We start from the raw sequence: 18,590 nt of genomic DNA, 5'->3' as shown, positions 1-18,590 counted from the left end.
AAATCCTGAAGGGAACCTGGAGGGTGAGGAGGAAAGGGCCAAGGAGAGACTTGAAGAAGCAGGCTGGGGAAGGAGGCGGAGAGAAGAGCTGGGGGTAGGGTGTTGAAGCCTTTCCCCACGGCGTGGCAAGGGTCACTCTTCCCGGCTGTGGAGCGCTCTTGCTTGCGGGGCATTGAATTCTACTGTCAACCCTTCAGGCATCTTCCTGGGAAAGCCCCTGTGCCCTCCACCTCCGCGTTTCCGGGGGACTCCAGGTTGATACCCAAGTACTCCTGAGCTGGTCTGTCTGTGGGTCATCACTGCCCTCTGCTGGTGTCCCTGGGCGCTGCCACGGCGCCAGCAGTTCTGGGCTGCAGGGGAGGGACAAGACCCTGACCCCTGCGTGGCTGTTGGGCCAGGGCCGGGGATGGGGGTCCCCATCGGTGCCGATTGGCCCCACGTCTCCCCATTTCTGCTGTGACTGTACAGCTCCCTGGCTCCTTTCTCTGACTCAGACATGGTGTTCCTTTCTCACTATTCCAGCAACTTGGGATCCCTCCTCGATCCTGGCCACGTGCTGTGCTATGACTGTTTAGTTCAACACTTCACGCAGGGCTCATGCCCCCTCCCCGACAAGGGCGGCAATGCCATCTCCACTGGGTACAGGGAAGCTCGGGGGCTAGGGGAGGAGCTGGGGTCTGGACCCTGTAGGTCTAGCACACCCAGAGTGGCTGAAGCCTGGTCCCTTCCACACAGGGCCCCAGTCCCCTCACACACTTGCTGGGCCGAGGGGACCCTCAGACACTCTCTTCACCTCCGGCCTGCTTTCTCCTCACACCTCCTCATCCTCCGCACCCCTCTGCTGTGTGTCTGTGTGTGAATGTATGTGCAGGCATGTGTCTCAGGGGGTGTGTGTGTGTATCTGTGAGTCCGTGTGTGTGCACATGTCCACACGTGCATGTCTATGATTGCACATGTGTCTGTGCATGCCTGCGTCTGTATGTTTCTGTGAATGTACTGTGTGTGCGCACCTGTGTGCTTGTGTGTGTGTGTGTGTGTGTGTGTATTTGTGTCTCCATGTGTGTGCATGTCGGTATGTGCATGTGTGTTTACCTGTGGTGGTGTGTGTGTCTGCTTGTGGGCACGTGTCTGTATTTGTTACCTCTGGTGAGACTGCAGTGGGGCTGGCACCCTCCCAGGAAGGTTTTCTGTGTGTGACCCTGCATAATGTGGTCCTGGGCCTCCGGTCTGCACGCCTCCCATGCATCCTCCTGGGAGACGCTGAGCAGTCAGGCCTTGAGGGGTGGGGTGTGGTGAGGAGAACGTGGCTCCCTCCACACATTGTTTCAGGGGCTTGTTTGCACCCACTCCACCCTGGCCTCTGTGCAGCGAGGAAAGTGTTTATCTCTGCACAGGAGGAAGCAGAGGCTTCCCTCCAGAGACGTGAGTGACAATGTTTATTTCCCCCAGAGGAGCTGGTATCCGTGATGACTTTAGAACTCAAAAAAGAAACCCTCTGAAACAATAGCAGGAGCTGTGGTCATTTCTGGGTCATTTCTGGGGGAGGGTACCCAAGTTCTCCACTGGGGGGGCCCTCCTTGGCACATGCCCTGAAAACCCCAGTTTCTCCTTGGTGGCCCTCATCACCCTGTCAGGGACCAACTCTCTGGGCCAGTCTGTATAATGGCTGCTGTCTCTGCTCAACTCTCAAGATTGGGACAGTGTCTTTTGTGTTTGGTCGAGTGAGTGAATGAATGGCTGAATGGCAGAAATTCTCTGTATCACTCAGGACATTTTTGGGTGTAAAGGATAGAAAATCAACCCAAACTGCATACCCTAAATTGGACATTGTTGGGCTCATGAAACCCAGTGGGCTCAACCACTGGGTCGAGGGGCTCCAGGGATCAAATGATCCCACCAGGTTCTCTCTCTTCCTCTCACATCTCCACTAAGCTCTGCTTTTTTTCCTCACATGTCCCTCTCTTTTCTTGCAGTTGGGTCCCTCCGTGCATCAGGGGACAATGGTGCCAGGAATCTCCAGCTTATGTGGTCTTCACGGCTTGAGAAAGAATTTCCTCCCTTAGCATAAAGTCCCAGGGAAGACCCTGATTGGTCTGTTTGGGTCACATGCTCAGTAGAATGGCGCCTTCTTATTGGCCAGCCTGATTCACGGCTCAGTACATCTGTTGGGGGTCGGGTACCATGACTGACACTTGATTGTGGAGTCACAGATCGCAGGAGTGTGAGATGCAGTTTGCGGAAACAAAGAATGTTGAGCAGAAAGAATACATTTTTCTATTCAATACATTCTTTGATAATTAAACAAAGGCAACATCCTCTTTTTTCCCTAGATTGACCTAGTTTGGAAACCAAACTTCGTGTGTGGATTTTATGTAGCTTTGAGAACTTTCAGAGCTCTTGTGATACATGGAACTTAAAACTAAAGCAAAAAAAAAAAAAAAAGTAGAGTTTGATAGTAATCTTCTAGCTGCTGCATTTTTGCTTTTAGCTGTCCATCCACTAAATGAATATATATCATTAACTCAAAATGTGGCCCCCAAATGGGTTCTCCCTACCATTATGGTCTGAGATCTAGGTTCAGGACACATTACCCTAGATCTCACTGGGGACAGTGAATGAGCAAGATCCATTCCCCTATGGGCTGGTGAGTAGAAATGCATGGCTGGTTATTAGAAGCATTCGTTCAGGATATTTTTTTTCCATTAACATGACTGAAATTGTACTGAAAGCCAAGGCATTATGTTTGGGAGGGGAGGGAGTGTCAGGCAGGAATCGGGGAAGAGTCATCAGTTTAGCATGCAAAGTGGAAAATCTGTGGGAGGCAGGTAGGGGGATCTTGGCCTCGTTGCCTGTGACCACCTAGGATCCCAGTGGAGTCACTGGGGACCAGTGTGAGCCAGGCCTGGCCAGGGGGAGGGCTGGGAGCTTCCCTGTTGTGCAAGGAGGGTCTGGGTGGCAGGAGCTCTGAGCTGAGATGGGGAAGGGGGACTAGACAGGGGGATCTGAGTCCTACCCCCTCTCTCTTCCCCTCTCCTCCCCCATCCTAGGCCCCTCCCCCTCCCCATTTAGGGTCCAGCTTGATAATCCAGGATCATTTCCCCATTTTAAGATTCTTAATTTAATCACACCCACAAAATCCCTTTTGTCCACTAAGGGTACAGAGACACAGGTTCTGGGACTAGGAGCTTCACTCTTTGGGGGCTATCCTGCAGCCCCAGAGCTGCCCACAACTCCTCCTGCCCACCCCTTCCGTGCACATACCCCTCCTCCCATCCACGGCGGGGTGCTTACCCGCCCTTGAACCGGGGCTGGCCCTGGTCTGCTCTGATTGGCAGAATGCGATGGCCGTGACACTGCCTCAGTCTGGGGCCTGGCTGTGACAGGTTACACCCTCTTAGGTTCTTTGAGCGGGTGTGTCAAGAAACACTTCCATGAGACGTGTTTATACCCGATGCCAGCTCAGGGGCACCTGGCCTGCCGTGTGAGTTGTCATTCTCCAGGTCCTTGTCTCAGTCAGGGTTCAACCAGGGAGTGAACCAGCTGCAAATGAATGTCAGGGAGGGGAGTTGGCTTAGGTGCCCGTGGGGTTGGCTGGGCTGGCCTGGAATCATGGGACGTGTCTTCAGGAAGGGCTGGAACTCCCAGGCACCGACTCAGGCTGCTGTTCACGGGCAGGATTTCCTCTTCCCCAGGGAACCCCGGTCCTGCTCTTAAGACCTTTCAACTGATGGGACCAGGCCCACCCAGGTCATCTGGGACAATCCCCCTTGCTTCAAGACAACTAACTATGGGCTAAGACCACATCTGCAAAGTACCTTATCAGCAACACATAAATCACTGCTTGACTGAATCACTGGGGACAGTAGCCTAGCCAAGCTGACACAGCAAACTGCCTGCCCTTGACAGTCTTTCTTTGAAAATGTGCTCTTAATTCTGGGAGATGGAAAGTGGTGTGAAAAAAAATATAAATATGTGTATCTATATATGTGTACACACATACATATATGTATTTATGTGAGCATGTATGCATATATAAATGTGTGTCTGTGTCTGTATAATTTAGATATATAAAATCTATATATTAGATGGGCCCACTGACTCTCTTTTCTTTGGAAATCAGCCCTGCACAAATGATTTAGATATAATTTATATGCTCCCCTAAGTGACAAGAGTTTGCTCATATAATTAGCAATAATGATAAATAAAAATAAAACGTGGGCTTATATATGGCCAATTATACATCATAAAGCTATCATTCCATCTGTAGGGATCATAAACCACCAAGAGCATGTGAGGTTGGTTCCTGTTGCTAGGAGTTATATGAAATGACAGCTGACCATGGGAAAAATAGTGGGATGAATCTCACGTTTCAATGATGCGGTGGTGCTTGGTGGTGCAGGGAGTGGTGGGGGAACTGAGCTACCAAGGAGGAGAGAGGCCTGGACTCAGTTCTCCCACCAGTTCCCCTAGGGTCATTCTCCTCCTGCGAGCAGTCGGGGCGGCAGGACAGCCCCTCTATGGGCCAGGCAGAGAGTGCAGCTTCCTATGTGCATCATGTCACTTAATCTCACCAATGAACATGTCATGTGGTCATAGTCATCACTCCATTTCACAGACCAGGTAACTGAGGCTGGGAGATGTGAGGTCATGTGTCCAAGGGCACAGGTCTGCCCTGACCCATGCTCTCTTCCAGCACTGTCAGTTACAATTCTTCTACTGAAGGTAATATTAGTTAGTATATATTGTGGTGCCAAGGACTCTTCAAACGCTTGTTCCTGGGACCTTAGGGGACATGACCAGCATTCCCATTGGACAAAGGAGTTAACAGAGGGTCCAAGAGTGAATGTCATTGTCCCAGGTGTCGCAGTGAGGGAGGGTGGAGCCGGGGGTGGTCTTTGGACTCTTGCCTCCCTGAGGCCAGGTACTGGGGGATTTGGAAGGGACAGGTGTTCAGAAAGGATGCATGGTTAGTGACTTGTTGGGAAAGGCAGCAGTGTTTTGCCCAGGGCTTTGCTTCTCCGTAAGCATCCTTGGTAAGAGGAATGTTAGTCCTTCTGCTACTAGGCTGCACATATACATCCCTCTAAATCACTGCTGGGTTCTGAATCATGTACTGTAGAAACAAAGGCTGTCACAGGCCTTTGTGAAAATGCTGGCTCAAGGTTCACTGCTGCATGCCTGAGAGTAGCTCACTGAATCCTCCCAACAACCCGTGTTGCAGCAACAACTGTGATCTCTGTAGCAGATGAGGAAGCTGAGGATCAGAGAGGTTGAGCCGTTTACCCCAAGTGGCCCAGATGATGAGAAGCCACATGGGACTCCACCAGGTCTGCCTGCCTGCAGGGCCCGAGGACAGGGGCCACAGGGCCCAGGAGTTGCCGGAGAGCCATGCATGGCTGGGAATAGGGTGAGCCAAGTGCCGCATGCACCTCTGGGGCAAAATTCAAGGAGATGCCAGAAACAGTAGGTATTTTCACGCAATTTGCAAAAAATCAAAATTAATACAAAAATCCATGATGAACAAAATATCAAAGCTTTAAAGAGAAAGAAGTAGCAGGGTTGTTCTGAGCCACATTGGTGCCTGAAGCAAAGGGAAAAATCAGAAATAATGATTCTGTTTTCACTTTAAAATTTCCATTTTTTTATCATGGAAATTTTGAATTTTTTAAAATAGTAATTATCTTGAACACTGTGTTTTGGGGATGTCTCATTAAAATTTGCACCCCATTTGCCCCACTCGTGGCTTTGGGGGAGCAGCTCCCAGAGGCCAGTTACCATGAAAGGATGGAGGTTGCCATTTCTGGGGACCCATTGGATTGGCCTGTTCAACCCAGGTACCACCTATACTGTATAAGGGATTTGATTTAGGTCAGACTTGAATGGTCTAGTGGTTTTCCCTACTTTCTTCAATTTAAGTCTGAATTTGGCCATAAGGAGTTCATGATCTGAGCCACAGTCAGCTCCCGGTTTTGTTTTTGCTGACTGTATAGAGCTTCTCCATCTTTGGCTACAAAGAATATAATCAATCTGATTTTGGTGTTGACCATCTGGTGATGTCCATGTGTAGAGTCTTCTCTTGTGTTGTTGGAAGAGAGTGTTTGCTATGACCAGTGCTTTCTCTTGGCAAAACTCTATTAGCCTTTGCCCTGCTTCATTCCATATTCCAAGGCCAAATTTGCCTGTTACTCCAGGTGTTTCTTGACTTCCTACTTTTGCATTCCAGTCCCCTATAATGAATATACAGTGGAAGTGAGAAATAGATTTAAGGGACTAGATCTTAGATCTGATATATAGAGTGCTTGATGAACCATGAACGGAGGTTTGTGACATTGTACAGGAGACAGGAATCAAGACCATCCCCATGGAAAAGAAATGCAAAAAAGCAAAATGGCTGTCTGAGGAGGCCTTACAAATAGCTGTGAAAAGAAGGGAAGCAAAAAACAAAGGAGAAGAGGAAAGATATAAGCATCTGAATGCAGAGTTCCCAAGAATAGCAAGGAGAGATAAGAAAGCCTTCCTCAGTGATCAATGCAAAGAAATAGAGGAAAACAACAGAATGGGAAAGACTAGAGAGCTCTTCAAGAAAATTAGAGATACCAAGGGAACATTTCATGCAAAGATGGGCTCGATAAAGGACAGAAATGGTATGGACCTAACAGAAGCAGAAGATATTAAGAAGAGGTGGCAAGAATATACAGAAGAACTGTACAAAAAAGATCTTCATGACCCAGATAACCATGATGGTGTGATCACTCACCTAGAGCCAGACATCCTGGAATGTGAAGTCAAGTGGGCCTTAGAAAGCATCACTACGAACAAAGCTAGTGGAGGTGAGGGAATTCCAGTGGAGCTATTCCAAATCCTGAAAGATGATGCTGTGAAAGTGCTGCACTCAACATGTCAGCAAATTTGGAAAACTCAGCAGTGGCCACAGGACTGGAAAAGGTCAGTTTGCATTCCAATCCCAAAGAAAGGCAATGCCAAAGAATGCTCAAACTACCGCACAATTGCACTCATCTCACACGCTAGTAAAGTAATGCTCAAAATTCTCCAAGCCAGGCTTCAGCAGTACGTGAACCGTGAACTTCCTGATGTTCAAGCTGGTTTTAGAAAAGGCAGAGGAACCAGAGATCAAATTGCCAATATCCGCTGGATCATCAAAAAAGCAAGAGAGTTCCAGAAAAACATCTATTTCTGCTTTGTTGACTATGCCAAAGCCTTTGACTGTGTGGATCACAATAAACTGTGGAAAATTCTGAAAGAGATGGGAATACCAGACCACCTGACGTGCTTCTTGAGAAATCTGTATGCAGGTCAGGAAGCAACAGTTAGAACTGGACATGGAACAACAGACTGGTTCCAAATAGGAAAAGGAGTACGTCAAGGCTGTATATTGTCACCCTACTTATTTAACTTCTATGCAGAGTACATCATGAGAAACGCTGGGCTGGAAGAAGCACAAGCTGGAATCAAGATTGCCAGGAGAAATATCAATAACCTCAGATATGCAGATGACACCACTCTTATGTCAGAAAGTGAAGAGGAACTAAAGAGCCTCTTGATGAAAGTGAAAGAGGAGAGTGAAAAAGTTGGCTTAAAGCTGAACATTCAGAAAACTAAGATCATGGCATCCAGTCCCATCACTTTGTGGGAAATAGTTGGGGAAACAATGGAAACAGTATCAGACTTTATTTTTGGGGGCTCCAAAATCACTGCGGATTGTGATTGCAGCCATGAAATTAAGACGCTTACTCCTTGGAAGGAAACTTATGACCAACCTAGATAGCATATTAAAAAGCAGAGACATTACTTTGCCAACAAAGGTCCGTCTACTCAAGGCTATGTTTTTTCCAGTGGTCATGTATGGATGTGAGAGTTGGACTGTGAAGAAAGCTAAGTACCGACGAATTGATTCTTTTCAACTGTGGCGTTGGAGAAGACTCTTGAGGGTCCCTTGGACTGCAAGGAGATCCAACCAGTCCATTCTAAAGGAGATCAGTCCTGGAAGGACTGATGCTAAAGCTGAAATTCCAGTACTTTGGCCACCTCATGTGAACAGTTGACCCATTGGAAAAGACTCTGATGCTGGGAGGGATTGGGGGCAAGAGGAGAAGGGGATGACAGAGGATAAGATGGCTGGATGGCATCACCGACTCGATGGACGTTGAGTTTGAGTGAATTCCGCGAGTTGGTGATGGACAGGGAGGCCTGGCATGCTGCAATTCATGGGGTCGCAGAGTCGGACACGACTGAGCGACTGAACTGAACTGACCACCTGTATTCATTTCTGACTTGGGGCGATCCTTTGCTAGGATCCCTTCCCTCAGCGCTCCCCAGCCAGTCAGCCCCTCCCTCTATTCTTTAAAGCATTAGTTGCCCCTAAAGAGAACCCAGAGCTCCGCAGGGTAGGCGCTTGGGACTCCAGCTCTGCAGCTTCATTCCTCAGGGATCCCAGAAGCCTTCAGCCTTGAGCTGTCTGCTCTTGCAACTCCACATCTGCCCAGAAGGGGGCGGCATGGGCACGTGCATTCCCAGCCTGAGATCTGGGGGCGTTTTTTTTTTTTTTTTTCTTCCCACTTTTGCGGCTTTTCCTTCTTGGTGCAAACAGTCCCCAGTGACAGCACCCAAAAAGGCTGCTCTTTAATCCCTTGCTGATAGTCCCTCTCCCAGGTAAGGATGGTGAAAGGGAGGAACTTCTTTTGAGTTCTGTTTTGGTGAACGGCGTTTTCCCCCTTGGATTTGAACTGAAAAGAAATCTACACGTTCAGACAGACAAAATAAGTATGAATGCTGACTATGTGCCAGACTCTTCTCTCCCTGACTGCACAGCAGCCCCAAGAGGTGGTCACTACGGTAATTCCCTCTTCGGAGATGTGCAGGCTACCGGGTCTTAGTGGGGTCAGGTGTCCTGGGAGACCTCCCTGTGGCTCCAGCTGGGTGTCCTGTCCGCTCCCTCTCAGCACTCACCAAGTGCCGAGGAGCTCATGGTCCCCCAGAGCAGCCCCCAGCCAAGGCGGTGGGAGCGGAGGATGAACACCCAGCTCTCTGTCTGCAGGTAAGATGAGCAGTGGATGCTGGGTGCCCCTCCCCTAGTTTTTAGTGGGCTTGAGTGGGACCCCCTGGTGGTTGTTGGCCTTGATGACACCACCCCTGTCCATCATATGGCCACCAGCAATAACATTATTGGTGTTGTTAATTGAGCACTTAATGTATGCCAGGAGCTGTGTGGAGGGCTCTTGCAGAGTTTGACTTATTTGTTCCTTCAGCAGCCCCATTTTATGGATGAGGAAAGGTCCCAGGTCCCAGGGTCACAGGATTCAGACCCAGGTGTGATGGCCTTAGCTAGCCGCATGAACCAGAGAGTGAAGCAATGGCAGGTGGAGTTTTTCCGGGTGTGAAGAATGAATGGCTGCTCCCAGGACAGTCACTTTGGATGGCTCTAGGAAGCCTGATGTCTGGGCGTTGGTGTGTCTGCAGGAAGCTGGGACTCATCCCAGGCTCTGAGAGTCACACCTGGAGCGGGAGGATTCCACCCCAACTCCATGCCAACTGTGGTGGAGGGACTTTTGTTCATCTTTCTGCATTTTTTCTGCATTTACTTACTTTTTTTTTTTTTTAACCATAGGTGAGTAGGCATTGCTTCTCATAATTTGAAAAGAAAATCATAAAAAATCAAGACTTTCAGATGAGAGCACATTTAGAGATATATTAACTGAGAAAATGTAGCTAAAATGAGCTCTTAGCAGGATGCTTGGTCAAAAGTGGTTTCTGAGATGAAGACAAGTGGATGGCTGAGGGGTTGGATCTGGTTGATCAGTGCCTGCCCACTGTCCCCTCCAAAGAGCAGAGTGCATTGCTCCCCTCTGAAAAGTCACCCCTCAAGGACCCAATAGTTACTGACATACTGTGCTGATCATGTTATTAATCCTTTTACTTCCCACAGTAACCCCATAAGGTAGGTATTACTATTCCTATTATTCCCATTTCTCATCAAGATGGAGGCCCAGAGGAGTTAAGTAATTTGCCAAAGGTCACACAGCACAAAGGAGTGGATCAGGATTCTAGCACTGGAATTTGGCCCCAGAGGCAGCTCCCGACCCCTTGGGGAAGGTGCCCCCTCTGGCTGCCTGACACCCGCCTCGATTGGTTCTCCAGCATGATCAGCACAAAAAGCAGACATTTCCAGAGTTGGTAAATTCCCTGTGGGCCAATCAGAGACTTTGAGATCCACAGAGAGAGCATGATGTCCTCTGAAGCAAGGGTTCAGGGTTAGCAGACCTGGGTGTGTGAGACACTGCCGCTCTACCCCCGCCTCTGCAGCCTCAGACGGGAAAACTGGGGCACAGAGGTGCCAAGCTCTTGCCTAGAGCCAGCTGCCAAGGACCAGGCCTCCTACACCTGCTGGATGTGGACTCTGGGCCTGCAGGTGAGTGCTCCATGGCCAGCCTCTGAGTTGTGGGAACAGGAGCTGGCAGGGGTGCTGGCAGGGGTGGTGTGCAAGCCCCCGTCTCTCTGGAGCACCCAAGCCCCACTTCCACCCCCTCCCTCTGCCCCGGTCTCTCTCTCCTGGCCAAACTCCCAGCATCACTGTGACCTTCTCAGGTGCTCAGAGCCCTGGTCCCAACTGGCTGGTTCTCCCTCTGGATCCGTGGCTGTTGGGGTGACATCTTCACGAGACGATCAACCCCAAGGGGCTAGGATGCCTGGCCTGGCTCAGTGCAGCCCTGACACAGAGCAAGTGCTCAGCCAAGTACGTGCTGATGAATGAAGAAAGAAAGAACAAATGAATGTGGTGAGCACTCGGCCTGGAGGTATCACAGGGTGGCTGAGGGGTAGGGAGGCAGAGTCGTCAGCTGCAGCCAGGATTTGGTTCCATTTTCTCATAGAAGGCGGAGAAGGCAATGGCACCCCACTCCAGTACTCTTGCCTGGAAAATCCAATGGACGGAGGAGCCTGGTAGGCTGCAGTCCATGGGGTCGCTAGGAGTTGGACATGACTGAGCGACTTCACTCACTCACTTCACTTCTCATAGAAGGAAAACAAAAAATGCGTGCTGATCAGGGAAGAGGCCTTTGGATTTCTCTCCCCAGGAAAAGCGGCTGATTCCTTATATTCAGCTGTCCTGGCCCACAGGTCTGTCTGGGAGAAGAACTTTCCTCCCCCTGGTGGGTGTGGGGCTGGCTGTGACGCCTTGTCTTGGACAACCTCTGTCCCTCCCTCGCCCTGAAGCACTGGGGAGGGGTTGGTGGTGGTTTAGTTGCTAAGTTGTGTCTGACTCTCACGACCCCATGGACTGTAGCCTGCCAGGCTCTTGTGGCCATGCGATTCTTCTTGCAGGCAGATTTGTTACTGACTGAGCCACCAGGGAAGCCGGATGGGGGAATGGTGGGGGTTGCAATCCAGCCTCCCAGCCCTGGGCCCCGCACTTTGAACAGTGTGGCCAAGTGGCTGAGGCTCACAGACTGCCTGAATGGAGCTGGGCTTGTGACAAATGCTTTCCGTTTCTGTGGCAAAGGGAGGAAGTAGTGGGATCTGTGGTTGCTGTGCTTTCATGAACAACTTCCTCCTCAGGGCGTGGGGCCATCACCTGGCTCAGGGGCCCCAGCATCTCCAGGTGAAGGGAAAGAGCCTCATAGGGAAGCCCACCCGTCTGACCCCAGGGGCTTCCTGGTCCTCAGGAGAGGGCACAAGCGTCTTTTGCTGCTGCCTCCAGAGGCTGTTGCGGGGAAGGGCAGAAGTTGAGAGGGTGATGATCCTGGCAGGTGGGGGCCCTGGCTGGTGCCCTCCCGCCTGTGCCGGGCTCTACAAGCTAGACAGGTGGGGGAGGAGACAGAGGTAGAGAAAGACGATGGGTGGCAGGGGGTCCCCAGATGGGTGGCAGGGGAGGCTGGCTTTTCTATGCGTGTCTGGCTGGTGACCTTTCTGAGGAGTGGATTCAGAAGAGACTGCTGTTTGTCGAGGCCCAGTTCAGAGACATCCTCAGTGTTAAATGTCAGGCCCCCACTGTCACCAGGAAGCAGGAGGTGCCTCTTAGTAGGAGGCAGACTGGCTGACACCAACAGGGTGAACGGACGCCCCCCGCTCTGCCAGCCCAGGGTTGGGGATTTGAGGTGCTCCTTGGGGATTGGAGAAGAGCGTGGGTTGTGAGCATCTGGAGTGTCTAGGAATCGGCAGGCTCCCCGCCCTGCTCTGCGGGAGGCTGCCCACCTGGTGTGTGTGTGTGCGCGCGTGTGGATGCGCGTGGTGCCTCCCAGGGTAACCTGGTAATTGCCTCTCCCCCAACCCTGAGGGCACCCACTCTGCATGTCACCCCTCATGCTGACAGGGCCTGGGCTGAAGTGGTAAGATCTCTTCACAGGGTCAGGCGTGCTGGGCCTCGCTTGGGGTTGACAGGGGACATCTGAAAGGCCATTTTGAGGGGCCAGTCACTGGCCTTTTGTGGGCTCCCTCTTAGGTGCCTGCAAGCCTAAGGAGGGGAGGTGGGGGGCAGCAGCTTCTCCAAGGACTTAGTAACAGTCCTATGCATTTGGATTCTTTCCGAAGAAATTAGAGAAGTGTTCGCCCTCTGTGAGTCCACGTTTATTTTCCTAACTCTAAGCCCAGTAACAGTTTGGTCTGGGCTGGTAATGTCCCAGTCCCCCACTTCATATCTCACATCTCAGGGTCCGTGAGAGTGGCTTTGGACCCTCTGCTCCCTGTTCTGGGTAGGACTGAAGTGATAAATTGCAGGCACTTAGCTCTTGATCTCCAGAGGGGACCCTGAGCTTCTTGGCCTTCTGGCTAAGATCAAGTGCAGAGAGGACCCTGAGCAGGGGATAAGACACACTCCTGTTTGCACAAGAGAGGAGTTGTAATAAGCATTTTCCATCCACCTCCTGAGCGTTGATTTCCTTAAATGGCATCTGAACAGCATCGCAGGGCCTGGAGGACTGGAGCCACAAACCTGCCCATCTTGGGGCTTGCCACCTGAAGCCAAGCCCCTGGCCAGTGTTTCAAAAGTTTGGCAGGAAATTAAATGTATCTCCTAAATGAGTCTCCTAACTATATCCAATGGATTTATGCATTTATTATTTACTTTTAAACTTTTTAATACTGAAGTCTATCGTAATACATTCTTCCCTGGTGGGTCAGATGGTAGAGAATCTGCCTGCAGTGTGGGAGACCTGGGTTTGATCCCTGGGTTGGGAAGATCCCCTGGTGAAGGGAATGGATACCCACTCCAGTATTCTTGCCTGGAGAATCCCACGGACAGAGGAGTCTGACGGGAATACGCGTGCATCATAAGTGCTCAGCCCGATGTGTTTTCACCAACAGAGCGTGCCTGTGTCACTGGCATCCAGACTGAGACCCGGAATGTGACCACCCCCTCCCGTTGCCTGTCCCAGCCCCGAAAAGATGCTACCATGCTGACTTCTCTCAGCATCCATCCGGTTTGTCTGTTTTTGCACTTTATATAAATGGAATCATACAACACGTTCTCTTCTGTATCTGGCTTCTCTGGCCCAGCATCCTGCAGATTTATTTTTATCTCTGATCCCACCAGAACTGTTTTCCTGAGGCTGGGAAAGATCCCACTAAACAGGTCCATGGGGCGGAGATGGCCAACAGAGGCAGTGACCACATGGCCTCCATGAATGACTAAGATCTGACGTGGCAGACTGGTGGCTTGAGGGCTGGTTGTACTCAGCTTGCCCTCTGCAGTGGGAAATATATGTCTCTGTGTTATCTATGTTGGGTATATAAAAATATATATATAAAAGAGTAATTTCATGCATGTTACCCAGAATTGACAACTTAATATAACTTTCAGTCATTTTAAGAAAAATTGAGCTGAACTCACATTACGTAAAAAGAACCATTTTAGAGAGTATAGCTCAGTGTGTTTCATGGATTCACCGTGTTGTACAATCATTGCCTCTGTCTAGTCCCAAAGCTTCTTTATTGCCCCAAAAGGAAACCCTGTACTCATTAGCTGGTGATCCTCAAGCCCCCTTCCTCCAGACCCCGGTAGCCACAGATCTACTTTCTGTCCCTGTTTATTTGCCTAATCTGGACGTTTTGTGCAAATGGGAGCATATAATGGGCAATCTATGTTTGGCTTTTTTCACTTGCATCACATTTCTGAAGTTCTTCCATGTTGTAGTACGTTTCAGTAACTTCTTCCTTTTTATGCCACTTTTGCTCCAACTCACTTTTTTCTGTACTTTTAATTGAAGGATAATTGTGTTGGTTTCTGCCATACACAAACATGACGGAGTCATTTTTTTTTAAAGCAGAGGAAACAGCTTTTATTGATGAGTTATTTCCAAAAACCACACAAATGGTGTTAGCTGCTGCTGTGTAACAAATTACCCTCAAACTGAGTGGCTTAAAACACCATTTGTGACCTCCCAGCTTCTGGGGGCCAGGAGCCTGGGTGCAGCCTGTCTGGGTCCTCTGGGTTGGGGTCTCTCGCAGGCTGTGGCCATCGCAAAGCTCCATAGGGAAGGATTGGGTTCAGGCTTGTTCATGGGATCACTGGCAGGACTCAGTTCCTCGTGGGCCATAGGGTCAAGGCCGTATGAGCTGTTGGACAGTGGTTTCCCTCAGTTTCTTGTCATGTGAGCATCTCCACCAGGCATCTCATGACATGGCAGCCAGCCTCATCATGGGGGGGGGGGGGGAGAGAGAGAGAGAGAGAGAGAGAGAGAGAGAGAGAGAGAGAGAAACAGGAGGGAGACGGAGAGGAGAACACAGCTGGGCCTGGAGTCATAGCCTGTTGTAACCTCATCTGGGAAGTGGTGACAATATTTTATGTCCAAGACAGATGACTTACCAATTCCAAACTCCAAAACACTTCCAGGTCCAGAAATACTCATTTGACAGCAAAGTTCATTTGGTAGCAAAATCTGAACCAAGAATCCTTAGAGTCTTGATTCCTTTCAGTGTGAGCATTCATACATTTTACAACAAAAATACAAATGGATTTCATTTGGTGGGGCTGCCCTAGATCGTACCAGAAAGTGAAAGTGAAAGAGTCGCTCAGTCGTGTCTGACTCTTTGTGAACCCATGGACTATAGCCCACCAGGCTCCTCAGTCCATGGTATTCTCCAGGCAAGAATACTGGAGTGGGCTGTCATTTCCTTCTCCAGGGGATCTTCCCAACCCAGGGATCAAACCTGGGTCTCCCACTTTGCAGATGGATTCTTTACTGTCTGAGCCATCAGGGAAGCCCCAGACCTTAGCAGAACGGTTATGTAATACATAATATACGCACTACCTAAAATCTACAAAGCTCTAAATTCTCAGACACCTCTGGTCCCATGCTGTGGATGCTGAAAGCCCAGGGTCCACTGGGTGGGTACTCGGGTGTGTTTGAACACGTAAGAGCAAGAGATGTGTTTTCCACTAGCTTTACTTCCTTCGACCATGTCATTTTCTTGAAACTCAAGCATCAGAGTTTCTAATTTGTCTTGGATGAGCTGTGCTTGTGACAGCATCCATTCCGAGTCCTTGGCCCGATTATGTTTTGCTTCATTTCCGAGGTCTCTCATTTAGACTGAGGCCGTCTGGATGGTCATTGCTGTGATGTATTTCAACATCTTGTATCCAGGTTCGCCAGCCTCATCTTGACCTTGGAAATGTGGTGACATTTATGAGGTCATTTGGACACCCACAAGGAGGTTGATTTTCATAGATTAAATGTCAAGTTTGAGATGGTCCAGGGTGATGGACTCCTTGATGCTGTCCACTCCCATTCTCAAATGTCCTTTGACTGGACATTTCTGCTCCATTACAAGCCCACAAGTGCCAACCAAATTACTCAAATCGTCTGAATCCAGGGGATTGGGGTGGGGAGGCTCCAGGCAGTGTCAAGTGAGACGGGCAGAAATGTTGTCTCATTTTTATTTTTCAAATAAAACGTATATGTGGTTAGTTGGTGAATATATTACTGGAGGCAGGAAAAAAAATCCTACCAACTGAGGTTTCTGAGATGTTAGTTAGTTTATAAAACCTAACTACCTGTGTATTGACCAGCACCAAAGGGTAAAAAAGAATCTCTGTACATCAGTGTTTTAAGTAGAAGTAGTTTTATGGGGTGTTAAACACATGGACATAAACTTGGAGTAAGCATTATCTAAATTAAGTAGCAAAAAGCATTAAATAGTCTGGAAATTTAAATGTGTTTGTGTTCTCATTATCTGGAGGATGTGTGTCTTCAGATTTTGATTTGAGTCTCTCCTTCTCTTTAAAGAAATCTTAGAGTTTATGGTCACCATGCTGAACGTTGCATACATTGTGCATGCTGTACGATTCATCTACCTTATAACTGGAAGTTTGTACATTTGACCTCCTTCACCCATTTTCACCACCCCCCACGTCTGACAACCATCAGTCTGTGCTCTGTCTCTAAGAGACTGCATTTTTTTTTTAAGATTCCACAAAGAAGTGAAATCATACAGCATTTGTCTTTCTCTTCTGAGTTAGCATCATGTTCTCTGTCTATCTGTGTTGTTGCAAAAGCAGGGTTTCCTTCCTTTTGATGGTGAATGGCATTTCTTTGTATACACACACACACCACATTTTCTTATGTTCATCCATCGATGGGCACTTAGCTTGTTTCCAAACCTAGACCCTGCGCAAAATGCTACAGTGAACACGGAGGTGCAGATATCTCTTCCAAATAGAGATTTCATATCCTTCAGATAAATGCCCAAACGTGGAACTGCTGGATCATATGACAGCTCTATTTTAAACTTTTAGAGGAATCTTCATGACTGTTTCCTATAGCAGCATGTCAATTTACATTCCCACCAACAGCACACAGGGTTGATCTGAATCTCTTGAATTTTTATTCCCTCAAGGAACTGAAGTCCACCAGATCTAAGTATGGATGTGCCCATTTCCTCTGCTGGTACACGGTGGCCACCAGGGCCAGGAGAGCCCTGAAAACCTTTAGAACCCAGACTTCTGGTCTTTCTGAAGGTTCAGCTGTTCAGCCATGGCATGGTCTGCTCTACTCCTCCAGATCATTTCCTCTGACAGTACTAACCAGTCTCCCTACAGCCTGGCTACTGATTAACACAGACCAATGAATTAAAGTGAGAATTAAAGTTTTAGAAGAAGGATGTCCCTGGTGATACAGAGGATAAGAATCTGTCTGCTAATACAGGGGGCACAGGTTCAATCCCTGGTCTGGGAGGATCTCACATGCTGCAGGGCAGCTAAGCCCATATGCCGCGACTACTGAAGCCCATGTGCCTTAGAGCCTGTGCTCTGAAATAAGAGAAGCCACTGCGATGAGAACCCCACACACTGCAGTGAAAAGCAGCCCCTGCTCGCCACAACTAGAAAGGAGTGAAGGAGTGAAAGGTGCTCAGTCGTGTCCAATTCTGTGACCTTATGGACTGTTGCCTGCCAGGCTCCTCTATCCATGGAATTCTCCAGGCAAGAATACAGGAGTGGGTAGCCATTCCCTTCTCCAGGGGATCCTTCCAATCAGGGATCAAACCGAGGTCTCCCGCACTGTGGGTAGATTCTTTACTGTCTGAGCCACCAGGGAAGCCCACAACTAGAGAAGCCTGTGTAAAGCAACAAAGACTAAAAAAAAAAGTTTCAGAAGAGTCAAACCAGATATATCGAATTGGGGTCCAGACAAAAGGGAGCCCATCCATTTTGCTAGACATTTTTGTTGACAAGCTGTCATGGAGGATGGCTCTCAGATTCATTTTATGATCAGAAATTAGAACAAAAAGAAAAATCAGAATCACATTTGGGCCGCAGGGATGTGCTGCGTCACACACAGCAGTCAGACGGGAATGTGGTCCTGGTGGGGTCGAGACGAAGCTGGCAGTCAGAAGAGTCTGGCTGCTCCACTCGACTGCGGCGGCATCTGATCACAACAAGGGACATGGGTTTCTTCAAGGGTAGATGCCTTGCCTGCAGCAATGACCGAGATGCCAAAACATTAGGGTTTAAGTGGGGAGGACTTGGCCGAGCATCCTGGTGTTTAGTCTACATCGGGCTCAACATCTGGGTGATTGGAGACATCTTTGGAGGTGAATGAGCCACACGACCTGGTCTCATGTGAACACAGCCTGGATCAAGAGCAGTGAAAGACAAATGCTCAGAAGACAGTATTTTCTGAGCAGGGAGAGGAGGCAGTGAAATCTACTCCAGACTCTGCCTGGCTCCTGCACAGCTGTAACCAAGGACCACAAGCCAGGTGACTTAAGCAACAGGAGTTGGTCCTCTCCCAGGGCAATCCAGGTGTCGGCGGGGCCATGGTCCCTGTGCAGCCTGTAGGGTGGAATCCTGCCTTGTCTATTCCCAGCTTCGGGTGATTTGCTGGTGATTCTTAGCATCCTTGGCTTATAGATTGCTGCTGTTTAATCACTCAGTCGTGTCTGACTCTTTGCGACCCCACAAACTCTAACCCATCAGGTTCCTCTGTCCATGGGATTATCCAGGCCAGAATACTGGAGTGGGTTGCCATTTCCTCCTCCAGGGAATCTTCCTGACCTAGGGATTGAACCTACGTCTCCTGCATTGGCAAGCAGATTCTTTATCATCAAGCCACCAGGGAAGCTTGTGGATACATCACTCCAAT

The sequence above is a fragment of the Bubalus bubalis genome, chromosome 14, assembly GCF_019923935.1.
Source record: "Bubalus bubalis isolate 160015118507 breed Murrah chromosome 14, NDDB_SH_1, whole genome shotgun sequence".
NCBI lineage: Eukaryota > Metazoa > Chordata > Mammalia > Artiodactyla > Bovidae > Bubalus > Bubalus bubalis.
This window is presented reverse-complemented; position numbering follows the sequence as displayed.